The sequence below is a fragment of the Arachis duranensis genome, chromosome 5 (genome assembly GCF_000817695.3).
Source record: "Arachis duranensis cultivar V14167 chromosome 5, aradu.V14167.gnm2.J7QH, whole genome shotgun sequence".
Taxonomy (NCBI): Eukaryota; Viridiplantae; Streptophyta; class Magnoliopsida; order Fabales; family Fabaceae; genus Arachis; species Arachis duranensis.
In genome coordinates, this window is record NC_029776.3 from 60,063,723 (window position 1) to 60,077,638 (window position 13,916).

Below are 13,916 nucleotides of genomic sequence, written 5' to 3' on the forward strand. Positions count from 1 at the left end.
AATCAATCTCCATCAATGCTCCTTTTCTTTTCCCTATAAAGACAAAATAAGAAAAGTGAGAATAATATCAAACCAAAGTCAATTGAACTTTACGGCTAAAATTAAAAAGAAAAATGAGAAAAGATTAAATTGTTTATTCATGAATTCCAACTAACTAACTAACTATTCGTGGGTCCTTATATGCATATTGGTGGCACCATGGGGTGACACCAAACTTAGTTTAGAGCACTGTGATGAAAAGTTCTGTTCCAAGATTCCAAGACTAGCATGCTCTTGATTGCATTCATGCTTTCTTGGCATGCTTTGAACACCAAACTTGTTCTTCACTGTATACTGCACAATAAGGATTCCACCAAGAGTTTGTCAAGTTTGGGTTTGAATTCATAAATATTGACTTATTTACTATCTTCTAAAAGCATATAAAACATGGGTTGCCTCCCATGAAGCGCTTCTTTAGCGTCACTAGCTTGACGTTTCTCCTTCATCAGGGTGGTTGGTAATGCTTGAAGTCCTCCCCTCTCGCTGTGGACTTGTATCCATTGGTTGTATCAATGATCTCTACATGTTCCATGGAGAGAATTCTATTGATTGTGGAGACTTTAGGTAACTGAGATGGTACAGTAGGGAGATTAGGGGGGATATCTGGAAAGTAAGTTGAGATCACTCTATCTCCTGGAGAGAAGTCTTCCGTATGGATCTTTTTGTTCCTCCACTTCCTTGGTACCTTCTTCCTTGTGTCCTTTGATCTTGCCTTGCTCTTGATGACTTCTTTTTCTAAGGGATTTGTGATGTTGTCTTCACATGCCTCTAGAGGTTTAGGTTCTTCTAACTTATCCTTGAGCTGTGGTAGTTGCTGTTTCCCTTGTTTATCAACCAAAGGAGTCTCCAGATAGGTTGGGTGTGCTTCTGTGCTTGCTTCCTCCTTTAGCATCTCATCAGGGTCTTTACTTGGTTCCTTGTGCTCTTGGTCTACTTCTTGTGAGAGTTTGAAGACATTAAAGCTGAGTCATTCATCATGGATCCTCAATATTAGCTCTCCTTTCTCCACATCTATGAGTGCTCTGGCCGTAGCTAGGAAGGGTCTTCCCAATATGATTGGGTGAGTGTGACTTTTTTCCATGTCCAAGATGGCAAAGTCTGTTGGGAGAAAGTATTTCCCAACCTTTAGTAACACATTTTCCACCACTCCTATTGCTTGCTTTTGAGTCTTATCAGCCAGTCTGATGACCACATCTGTGGGCATTATCTCATTGATCTGCAGCCTTTTCGCCAGGGATAGGGGCAGTAAGTTGATGCTTTCCCCTAAATCACAGAGTGCTTTATCGAACATTGTTTCCCCTATGGTATAGGGGATGTGAAAACTCCCTGGGTCTCTTCTTTTTGCAGGTAATTCAGGTTGAATAAGGGCACTACATTCCTTGTTTAACACTATAGTTTGGCCTCCTTTGAGTAAGCTTTTCCTGGGAAGAAGTTCTTTCATGTACTTGATGAATGCAGGCATTTGTTGTATGGCCTTGATGAATGGTATGTTCACATGCAGAGATGCAAACAAGTCTAGGAACCTTGAGTATATTCTCTTCCCAACAGCACCATTGAGCAGTTGGGGAAATGGTGCATAGAGCTTCAGCAACTCTTGTTGTGAGATTTCTGGTTCTTGGTGATCTCTATCCTCCTCCTCTGTTGAGTTATTTTCAGGCTGTTGGGAGAGGTTGCTTTTCTCGTCTTCATCCTCTTGATCACTTGTAGTGACCATTTTGCAATCTTTCCATCTTACTTTCTTTGCTTCTCTTCTTGGATTTTTCTTCGTGTCACTTGGGAAGCCATCAATAGGTTTGGGAATCTTCTCCGCTAAGCATCCCACTTGGAATTCCAGCTTCTTGATGGTCTCTCCTTGGTTCTTAATGTTGGCTCGCACCTCTTCTTTGAACACCTTATCTTCTTGAATCTCTTGGCATATTTTTTTAAGTAAGGTTTCAAGCTTAGAGAGTCTGTCATCAATTGATGGTAAGTTAGGATTAGAGGTGGAAGGATGATAAGTGTTGTTGTGGGGGTGTTGATATGTCCTCTGTGTGAATTGTTGATGAGCTGCATTGTTGTTGGAGTTGTAACGTCTCTGGTCTTGGCTTTGATCTTGCTGATTCCCCCACCCAAAGTTTGGGTGGCTCCTCCATCCAGGGTTGTATGTCTTGGAGTATGGATCATGGTTCTGTCTAGGTGAATTCCCAATGTAGTTGGCTTGCTCAAGGTCTTCTTCTTCAACTTCTTCTTGGATTGTTGATGAGGTGGTGATTGCTGCCACTTGGTTCCTCTCCATCTTCTTGGTGAGGTCAACTAACTGCTTGGTAATGAGCTTGTTCTGAGCCAGCAGAGCATCCACATTGTTTAGCTCTATTACTCCCTTTGTGTTCCCTCTTTCAGAAGCATAGAAGTAGTCATTCTCAGCTACAGTTTCAATGACATCTATGGCTTCTTTAATGGTCTTCTTCTTGTTCAAGGATCCTCCAGAGGAATGATCTACTGCCTTCTTTGATTCATATGACAAGCCTTCATAGAAGATATGCAACTGCACCCATTCATTAAACATATTTGGTGGACACCTTCTTGTTAAGTCTTTAAACCTTTCCCAAGCTTCATAAAGTGTCTCCCCATCTTGCTGTCTGAACGTCTGTACTTCAGTTCTCAGCCTATTGATTCATTGCGAGGGGTAAAACCTTACCAAAACCTTATTCACTAACTCCTCCCAATTCGTCAGGCTTTCTTTTGAGAAGGATTCGAGCCATTTGAATGCCTTGTCCCTGAGTGAGAAAGGGAACAAGAGCAGCCTATAGACATCCTGGTGGACTCCATTGGACTTCACTGTGTCACAAATCCTCAAGAAGATGGTCAAGTGTTGATTCGGATCTTCTTGAGCACCTCCTCTAAATGAGCAATTATTCTGCACAAGAGTGATGAGCTGAGGTTTTAGCTCGAAATTGTTGGCGTGTATGGTGGGCTTCTGAATGTTGCTCCCACAGTTGCCTGGGTCGGGATTGATATAAGAGCTTAACACTCTTCTATCCTCCCCAACATGATTTGCTCTACCTCCTCCCCCATGGTAATTAGCCTCTTCTTCATGTTGGTTTTCTATGTTGCCTTCCATGTTTAATTCAAAGTGTTCCTCCTCCTTTTCAGCACCGATTGCACGTTTCCCTCTTGCTTCCCTCCTTAATCTAAGGAGGGTCCTCTCTGGTTCAGAATCGAAAGAAGTTGAAGCCCCACTTCTTCTCCCTGTCATACAACCAACAAGTACAAGTAAGGAAAAACTATGTGCAGATAGTATTGTTGTCAAAATTACTGTTAGTTGTGAGTGAAGCAATATATCAAACAGTTAGTGGGTTAGTAAACTGAATTGTAAATAACAAAGAAACGAAAAAGTAGAGGGGAAAGGGAAGAAGTTAACTAAGACAGAAAGTAAACTACTCAAACAGAAAGTTAATTCAACAAAACAAAAATGCTCAATCTAGTGATCTTCCAATCTAATAATTGTTGATGCACAATCAATCCCCGGCAACGGCGCCATAAACTTGATGCAGGTGGAAATTGTCTCTCAACAAATTTCCTTCGGCAAGTGTACTGAATTTTATCGTCAAGTAAAAACTCACAATAGAGTGAGGTCGAATCCCACAGGGATTGATTGATCAAGCAACTTTGATTAGAAGATTGTTCTAGTTGTGCGAATTCAGAATTTGGGTTGAGAGTTGCAGAAAATAAAATGGCGGAATGTAAATGACGGAAAAGTAAATGCTTGAATTAAAGAACTGGAAGTAAATGACTGAAATTAAATTGCAGAATTGTAAATGGGAATGGGGTGTTTGCTCATGAAAATAAACGCAAAAATTAAAGAGAATGGGTGAGATCAGAATTTGGGGAGTTCATTGGGCACAGGAGATGTTGCAATTCTCCGGATCAAGTTCATTTTCATCTCTTCCTCAATCAATGCACTCATTGATCTCCTTGGCAATCTTAATTGATTGAATTACAATTTCTTGCAATTCAATCTCTCAAATCTTGATCAATAGCCAATTCCTTGGTCAATTGCTCATGAGAAGAGATGAAGTGTGGTCACTGATTATACCACATGCATTTCCCAAATCAAGTTTTGAGAGGATTATAGTCACATATCCATCCAAACCCAATTTGGTCCAGCATGAGAAAGCATTTCTAGCTTGATCTCTTCATTTCTCTTTCAAGGCTCAAAAGAGATCCAAGTTTGAATAGTTTCTTTTCCAAGATAACTACCCAATGGGATGAAGATCGAAAGCTTTCAAGTAAAATCAAGAGAAAAGATAGAAGAAGAATGAAGAAAACTAGTATTGATCCATCAAATTACAACAGAGCTCCCTACCCAATGAAATGGGTTTAGTTGTTCATAGCTCTAAAAAATGAAAACAAAGATGGAGAATACATTCTGAACTCGAAGAGCAGAGAAAGTAAAAATATAGAGAGTAATGCTTTTCTTTTCCTTTCATACTCTTTTCCAACTCTCTCCCCAAAAAACTCCCTTCATATAATTCAAAGCTACTCCTATATATACTATTCTTCTATTCTTCTAGTTGATTCTTCAAGTTTTGGGCCTTTGGATCTTCAGTTTGGAGCAGTTCTCTTCTTCACTTGGGCTTGGTTTTACTTGCAGAGAGAAAGTGTGAAGTGGGCAGAGACTTTAGCTCAGGACGTTAAAGGTGTTAACACTCAGTGAGAAAATGGGTTCGAAAACGTATGTTCGAAAATGTTAGTGTCATTCAACCTTTTCACTAACGTTTCTTACCTAAGTAAAGGCCACGTTAACCTCAACGTTAGTGGCACAAACGTTGCCACTAACGTTGCCTCTTTGTCCTTCACACACGTTATTGGGACCCAACTTTCCCAATAACGTTGAGAGCCTCCCCCTTTCCCACGTTAGAGTCCACGTTAACTTAGTTAACATGGCTCTTTTAACGTAGGCATGCCAATCTTCGAGAACGTTAGTGACACTTAACATTGTCACTAACGTTCCAATATGCCCCTATTCACGTTAGAGTCCACGTTAACTAGGTTAACGTGGCTTCTAACGTGGCTTTGCAAACCATTTCCAACGTTAGTGACAATGTTGAGTGTCACTAACGTTGGCTCATCTTTCACTCACTGCCGTTAGCTTCCACGTTAACTAAGTTAACGTAGAAGTTAACGTGGCTCCTTGGGGTTTTGTGGTTGCTTCCAACGTTAGTGACAATGTTGGGTGTCACTAACGTTGTCGACCATTCTTGCCTTTCACGTTAGCTCCCACGTTAACCAAGTTAACGTGGAAGTTAACGTGGTACATTGCACCTTAGGCCAACGTTGGTGACAATGTTGAATGTCACTAGCGTTGGCTTCCTTCCCCTTGTTAACGTTAGAGGCCACGTTAACCAAGTTAACGTGGACTCTAACGTGGCCACTTATGATCATTGGCCAACGTTAGTGATAATGTTAAGTGTCACTAACGTTGGCTCAAAATCCTTTCTTCACGTTAGAGCTCACGTTAACTTAGTTAACGTGACTCTTAACGTGGGCAATCATGGCTTCGAGAGCGTTATTGGCAATCACTTTTCTCATTAACTTTGCAAGTTACCTCCCATTCCACGTTAGTGGCCACGTTAATTAGATTAACGTGACTGTTAAGTGGTTCCTCCTTGCTTCCTTTAGTCCTGAAATCAAGCAATAGAGTGCATCAAAGTTCTAGTCCAAGTTATGGGTAATACAACATACAATTTGTCACTAAATTTATGCAAAATCCTCATGAAATCATGTAAAATGCACAATGTATGCTTGAATCAAGGTGTAAGTGAATATCTACCTAAAACTAGCTTATTTCCTAAGGAAATGCATGAAACTACCCTAAAAACAGTAAAGAAAAGGTCAGTGAAACTGGCCAAGATGCCCTTGCATTAGTGGTTTATCAACCTCCCCACACTTAAACAATTGCATGTCCTCATATAAAGCATACATGTAGTCAAATGGTGGAATCATATGCAATGCAATCTACTCTAAATGGAACTACCTAAATGAGTCATGCAATTCTAGTTATTATTCACCTATATAAAGCATACATGTAGTCAAATTAATTTATATCTTCAAGGAATCATGTATGTGCAACTAGGGCCAAATCATATAAAAGCACAATTACAATTGAGTTGAGTTAAGACAGTTCACAACTTGCAAGACAATCAATAGTTAAACATGGACATATGAGAATGAGCTAATAAACCCTCATTAGATTTTGTGTTTATTCTCTAGTCACTCAGTGTTTATTTGGGTTAATCGCTCTATTCTTCTTTCTATCATTACTTTCTATAACTTTGTTCTTCATCTAACCAATCAACAAATATGGAATATAGTCATACAAAAATCATGAATAAAAACTGGAAGTCCTATCCTAGTTATCCTTATCAATGGTAAGTTAAGTGGACAAATCAATTTAACACCAAAAGTCCTAGTCAACTCCGTAAGAAAAGACTAGAGTTATAGGAATCTAAATTAATCAGCAAAGGTAATCTTCATAATTAGGTTCAATATTCCTTTATTTTGACTTCTCTTATTTTTTAATTATATATGTTGCCAAATTGGCTTATGGACCATTCATGTTATGATTTTCTTAATTAATATAATTTGAGGTATTTCAGACTCATGATTGCTTTCTTCTATTTATTATATAAATAATTTATATTTTTCTCTGTTGACTTTGGTTGATTAATTGGTGACTCTTGAGTTGTCAAACTCATCGTGATTGATAATTACTATCTTTGCTGATTAATTTAGATTCCTATAACTTTAGTATTTTGAGGATCGGATTTCCTATCGGTAAAGAAATATAAAAAATATAATCGTGTTGTATGTATAGCTTCTAAACCAACAGAAAATCCTTTTGTACAGACGTTTTGGTTGTCACAAGTAACAAACCCCTTTGCAATTGATAACTGAAGTATTTAAACCTCGGGTCGTCTTCTCAAGGAATTGTAGGGAGGTATGAATTATTATTGGTTATACAAAGGTATATTTCGGGATTTTGAAAAAGGTTTGAATAAGAGAAATAGATTGCAGAGAATTAATAAATTAATAACTAATAAAACTCTTGGCAAGGTATGAAAACTGGAAGTCCTATCCTAGTTATCCTTATCAATGGTGATGAGAATTATATTTTTGCTCCCACTAAGTCAACCTCTAACTATGAAGGTAAGTTAAGTGGACAAATCAATTTAACACCTAAAGTCCTAGTCAACTCTTTAAGGAAAGACTAAAGTTATAGGAATCTAAATTAATCAGCAAAGGTAACAATTATCAATCACGATGAGTTTGACAACTCAAGAGTCACCAATTAATCAACCAAAGCCAAAAGGGAAAAATCTAAATTATTTATATAATAAATAGAAGAAAGCAATCATGAGTCTGAAATACCTCAAATTATATTAATTAAGAAAATCATAACATGATAAGTTTATAAACAAATAAAAGAGAAAATAAATAAAAAGAACATTGAACCTGTGATGAAGAAGATAAAAGTATTCCTAAATCCTTTAAAAGGAATCCTAATCCTAAGAGAGAAGAGAGAAGAGAGAACCTCTCTCTCTAAAAACTACATCTAAATTATAAAAAGTGAATTATGAATGAATGTTTGTTGTATGATGTATGGATGTATGGATGCATTACCCACTTTATAGTCTCTAATCTATTCTTTCTGGGCCAAAAATTGGGTTAGAAATAGCCCAGAAATCACTGATTTCGAAACCTGGTACGTACAGGTCACGGGAAAGTGACGCGGAAGCGTCGTCCACGCGTTTGTATGGATTGAAATTCGCAGATGCGACGCGGGCGCGTCATCCACGCGTTCACATCGCCTAACTTCGGGGAAGCTATAGCAAATTATATATCGTTGTGAAACCCCGGATATTCGCTTTCCAACGCAACTGGAGCCGTGTCATTTGGACCTTTGTAGCTCAAGTTATGGTCGATTTAGTACCAAGAGGTCAGGCTGGACAGCTTTAGCAGTTCCTTCAGTTCCTTCTATTCCTTCTAGTTTTGCATGCTTCCTTTTTATTCTCTATGCCATTCCTGCCCTGTAATCTCTGAAATTACTTAACATACATATCAAGGCATCGAATGGTAATAAGAGAGGATTTAAGATTAGCTAAATTAAGACCAAAGAAGCATGTTTTTAATCAAAGCACAGAATTAGGAAGGAAAATATAACACATGCAATTAGTATGAATAAGTGTGTAAAGACTTGATAAAAACCACTCAATTTAGCACAATATAAACCATAAAATAGTGGTTTATCAACCTCCCCACACTTAAACATTAGCATGTCCTCATGCTAAGCTCAAGAGTACTAAAAGAGTGAAGAGGAATGATAGAATGTATGAAATGCAACCTATCTATATGAATGCAACTACATGCCAAGATGTTCCTACCTACTTGGTTAAAAATAAACAAGTTCTCCAAGACAAAAATAATTTAAATTCCACTAATTCAAATCATATAGTGAAAACAAGTAAACTTGTAAGAAGATAGCTCATGAAAGCAGGGAACATAGAATCAAGCATTGAACCCTCACTGGTAGTGTATATCACTCTAATCGCTCAAGTGTCTAAGGTCAATCACTCTACTCTTCCCTAGTCATGCTTTCTAAACTTTTGTTCTTCATCTAATCAATCAACAAATATTTAGCATACTAATGCAAACATCATGAGGTCTTTTCAGGGTTGTAATAGGGCTGAGGTAAAGGTAAGGATATATATATATGGCTAAGTGAGCTAACAAAGTGAATTCTTGATTAGTCTAAGATCTCACCTAACATACACACTTTATATAATTTAAAATGCTTTACCTAACTACCCAAATTTTTTCACTTTTGTATTACATGCTTATGTATCAAACTTATTTTTGAATTTTGTCCTATGTGCATTGATTCTTTTTATTTATTTTTCCCACTTTTGTATTACATGCTCATGTATCAAACTTATTTTTTTGAATTTTGTCCCATGTGCATTGTTTCTTTTTATTTTGCATTTGGGGTAATATATTTTTTTTTGTATCCCCTTATTTAATTACTTTATTTTTTTATTTTTTTATCAATGCACATGGTAATTTAATTATTTTGATTTCACAGGAGCATGCTTTCCAAATTTTCAAATAACTTATTCAATTTAATTCCCTACTTTTTTTTATCATCTCATGTTCCCATAAAATTCCCCACACTTAAATTATATACAATATCTATCTTAAGCTAACCAAGGATTAAACTTGAGATTTTTATTTTGTTTTTCTGCTTAAGGCTAGTAATGTGGTTATGAAATAAAAGGGGGTTAAAAAGGCTCAAGGGGGCTAACAAAGATGGCATAAAAGGTAGGTTTATTTGGGATACGTGAGGATAAGTGAGCAAAAATACAAATAATGGCCTCAATCATATGCAAGCATGTAAATATACTAAATAATGGACATATAGACTGGAACAAAATCTAGATTGCAGTTATAGAGAAGAAACCACACAAGAATAAAATATTATGGTTAAATAATGTAACCATGCAATTAAGCTCAAATCTCACAGGTTGTGTGTTCTTTGGCTCAAAAATCATGTTCCAAATACAACTTCAAAAAAAATTAACACAAAAAATTTTTATTTTAAATTAGTGAAATTTTTCAAAAATAGGGTCTTTAGAAGAATCTTATTATATTTCAACCAAGTAGTATTTAAATGCAAACAATCAACTACACATGCAAACTATTATGCAATACAACAATGAACAAACAAAGAAAATAGAATATTGGTGTTGAGAAGAGAATAACTAACTCGTGGAGATCGGTATCGACCTTCCCACACTTAAAGATTGCACCGTCTTCGGTGCATGCTGAGATGTGCAGGTGGACGGGTTGCTCCAACTAATGCTTTTCTCCAAAGATTATGTGGTAGACTTGTTCATTGTTCCAGTTAGAAACTCGTCTTTTCCCTCTTGGTGGCCAGCCTGAAAGAAGAGGAAAAAGAAGAAAAAGTAACCCAGAAATAAAGATAAGAAAATAAATAAGGTCTGGGTGGGTTAATGCCAAATAATGAGGGTCTCAATTACATGGTAGCTACAATATGCAAGTGAGAAAATAATAGAAGCACATGGCATGTCAACTAAATAGCAACAAGTTAAGAAGCACCTAAAATAATACAGGAGATATGCAACAGATGAGTAAAAAGATTGTAACACCAATGTAAAACAGCAAATATAGAAAAGGAAGGGAGAAAAAGAGAAAGAAGAGAGTAAAGAGAGAAAAAGAAAAAGAATGAATAAGATGAGGAGTGGAGATAATAGAAGAAAGTAAAGGAGGAAGAAGAAAGAATTAAGAAAGGGGAAAGAAAAAGATTTAGATTTGGGGAAGAAAAGATAAGATATTTGGCTGTGTTGGATAAGCTATGCAGCACAGGCGACGCGAGCGCGTGGATAGCGCTTCGATGAAGTGACACGAACGCGTGGGTCACGCATTCGCGTGAAGTGATTCGTGCCTTCAGCACGAGTGCAGCCTCGTGGCCGCGCAACTCTCTGGTGAAAAACTTATTTTGCCAAAACTTTGGGTGACGCGATCGCGTGGTTGGCCTTGTTTTAAAGAACGGCGCGGACGCGTGGGGCACGCGTATGCTGGTAGGGCTTGTGCTATGGTGCATGAAATTGTGATCATCAACAATAGCGCCAAAAACTTGGTAGCGCTCTCAAACGTGAATCACACTTAGTCGCAACTCCGCACAACTAACCAGCAAGTGCACTGGGTCGTCCAAGTAATACCTTACGTGAGTAAGGGTCGATCCCACGGAGATTCTTGGTATGAAGCAAGCTATGGTCATCTTGTAATATCAGTCCGGCGGATAATAAATGGTTATGGAGTTTTCGAATAATAATAATAAATAAACAGAAAATAAAGATAGAAATACTTATGTAGATCGTTGATGGGAATTTCAGATAGGCATATGAAGATGCTATGCTCCTTCTGAATTTCTGAGTTTGCTACTGCCTTCATCCAATCCTTCTTACTCCTTTCCATGGCAAGCTGTATGTAGGGCATCACCATTGTCAATGGCTACATCCAATCCTCTCAGTGAAAAAGGTCCAAATGCTCTGTCACGGCACGGCTAATCATATGTCGGTTCTCGATCATGCTGGAATAGAATCCATTGATTCTTTTGCATTTGTCATCACACCCAACAATCGCGAGTTTGAAGCTCGTCACAGTCATTCAATCCTAGAATCCTACTTGGAATACCACAAACAAGGTTTAGACTTTCCAGATTCTCATGAATGCCACCATCAATTCTAGCTTCTACCACGAAGATTCAGATTAAGGAATCCAAGAGATATGCGCCCGGTCTAAGGTAGAACGGAAGTGGTTGTCAGTCACGCGTTCATAGGTGAGAATGATGATGAGTGTCACGGATCATCACATTCATCATGTTGAAGTGCAACGAATATCTTAGAACAGGAATAAACTGAATTGAATAGAAAATAGTAGTAATTGCATTAAAACTTGAGGTACAGCAGAGCTCCATACCCTTAATATATGGTTTGTAGAAACTCCACCGTTGAAAATACATAAGTGATGAAGGTTCAGGCATGGTCGAATGTCCAGCCTCCAAAACGTGATCACAGGATCAAAAATACAATCCAGGATGTCTAATACAATAATAAAATGTCCTATTTATACTAGACTAGATACTAGGGTTTATAGAAGTAAGTAATTGATGCAGAAATCCACTTCTGGGGCCCACTTGGTGTGTGCTTGGACTAAGCTCGAGCTTTACCCGTGCAGAGGCTTCTTTTGGAGTTGAACGCCAAGTTGTAACGTGTTTTTGGCGTTCAACTCTGGTTCGTGACATGTTTCCGGCGTTTGACTCCAGAATGCAACATGAAACTGGCGTTGAGCGCCAGTTTACGTCATCTAATCACGAATAAAGTATGAAAAATTATATATTACTGGAAAGCTCTGGATGTCTACTTTCCAACGCCGTTGAGACCACACTATTCGAAGTTCTGTAACTCCAGAAAATCCATTTCGAGTGCATGGAGGTCAGAATCCAACAGCATCAGCAGTCCTTTGTCAGCCTTTTATCAGAGTTTTGCTCATGTCCCTCAATTTCAGCCAAAAAATACCTGAAATCACAGAGAAACACACAAACTCATAGTAAAGTCCAAAAATGTGAATTTAGCATAAAAACTAATGAAAAAATCCCTAAAAGTAGCTAGATTATACTAAAAACTATCTAAAAACAATGCCAAAAACGTATAAATTATCCGCTCATCACAACACCAAACTTAAATTGTTGCTTGTCCCCAAGAAACTGAAAATCAATTAGGATAGAAAGAAGAGAATATACTATACATCCCAAAATATCAATGAATATTAGTTCTAATTAGATGAGCGGGACTTGTAGCTTTTTTGTTTCTGAACAGTTTTGGCATCTCACTTTCTCCTTTGAAGTTTAGAATGATTGGCATCTATAGTAACTTAGAATTTCAGATAGTGTTATTGATTCTCCTAGTTTGTTGATTCTTGAACACAGCTACTTTTATGAGTCTTGGCCGTGGCCCTAACCACTTTATTTTCCAATATTACCACCGGATACATAAATGCCATAGACACATGACTGGGTGAACCTTTTCAGATTGTGACTCAGCTTTGCTAAAGTCCCCAGTTAGAGGTGTCCAGAGCTCTTAAGCACACTCTTTTTGCTTTGGATCTTGACTATAACCACTCAGTCTCAAGCTTTTCACTTGGACCTACATGCCACAAGCACATGGTTAGGGACAGCTTGATTTAGCCACTTAGGCCTGGATTTTATTTCCTTGGGCCCTCCTATCCATTGATGCTCAAAGCCTTGGATCCTTTTTACCCTTGCCTTTTGGTTTTAAGGGCTATTGGCTTTTTCTGCTTGCTTTTTCTTTTTCTTTCTATATATTTTTTTCGCCACTTTTTTTTTTCACAAGCTTTTGCTATTCACTGCTTTTTCTTGCTTCAAGAATCAATTTTCATGATTTTTCAGATTATCAATAACATTTCTCTTTGTTCATCATTCTTTCAAGAGCCAACAATTTTAACATTCATGAACAACAAGATCAAAATTATGCACTGTTCAAGCAATCATTTAGAAGACAAAAAGTATTGTCACCACATCAATATAATTAAACTAATTTCAAGGAAAATTTTGAAACTCATGTACTTCTTGTTCTTTTGAATTAAAACATTTTTCATTTAAGAGAGGTGATGGATTCATGGAATTTATTCATAGCCTTAAGACATAGTTACTAAACACTAATGATCATGTAATGAGACACAAACATAGATAAACATTTAACATAAAAAACCGAAAAGCAAAAAAAATTTAAGAACAAGATATGAGTCCACCTCAGTGATGGTGGCGTTTACTTCTTAAAGAACCAATGATATCCTTTAGCTCTTCTTGTCTCTTCATTGTCTTTGTTGCTCCTCCCTCATTTCTCTTTGATCTTCTCTAATTTCATGCAGAATGATGGAGTGCTCTTGATGTTCCCCCCTTAATTGATCCATATTGTAACTCAAATCTTCTATAGAAGTGTTGAGTTGTTCCCAATAGTTATGGGAGGAAAGTGCATCCCTTGAGGCATCTCTGGGATTTCTTGGTGATGAGCTTTCTCATGCGTCTCTTGGGATCCATGAGTGGGCTCTCTTATTTGTTCCATCCTCTTCTTAGTGATGGGCTTATCCTCCTCAATGGGGATGTCTCCTTCTATGATAACTCCAGCTGAGTAACATAGATGGCAAATAAGATGAGGAAAAGCTAGCCTTGCCATGGTGGAGGACTTTTCGGCTATTTTGTAGAATTCAAGGGAGATGACTTCATGAACTTCTACTTC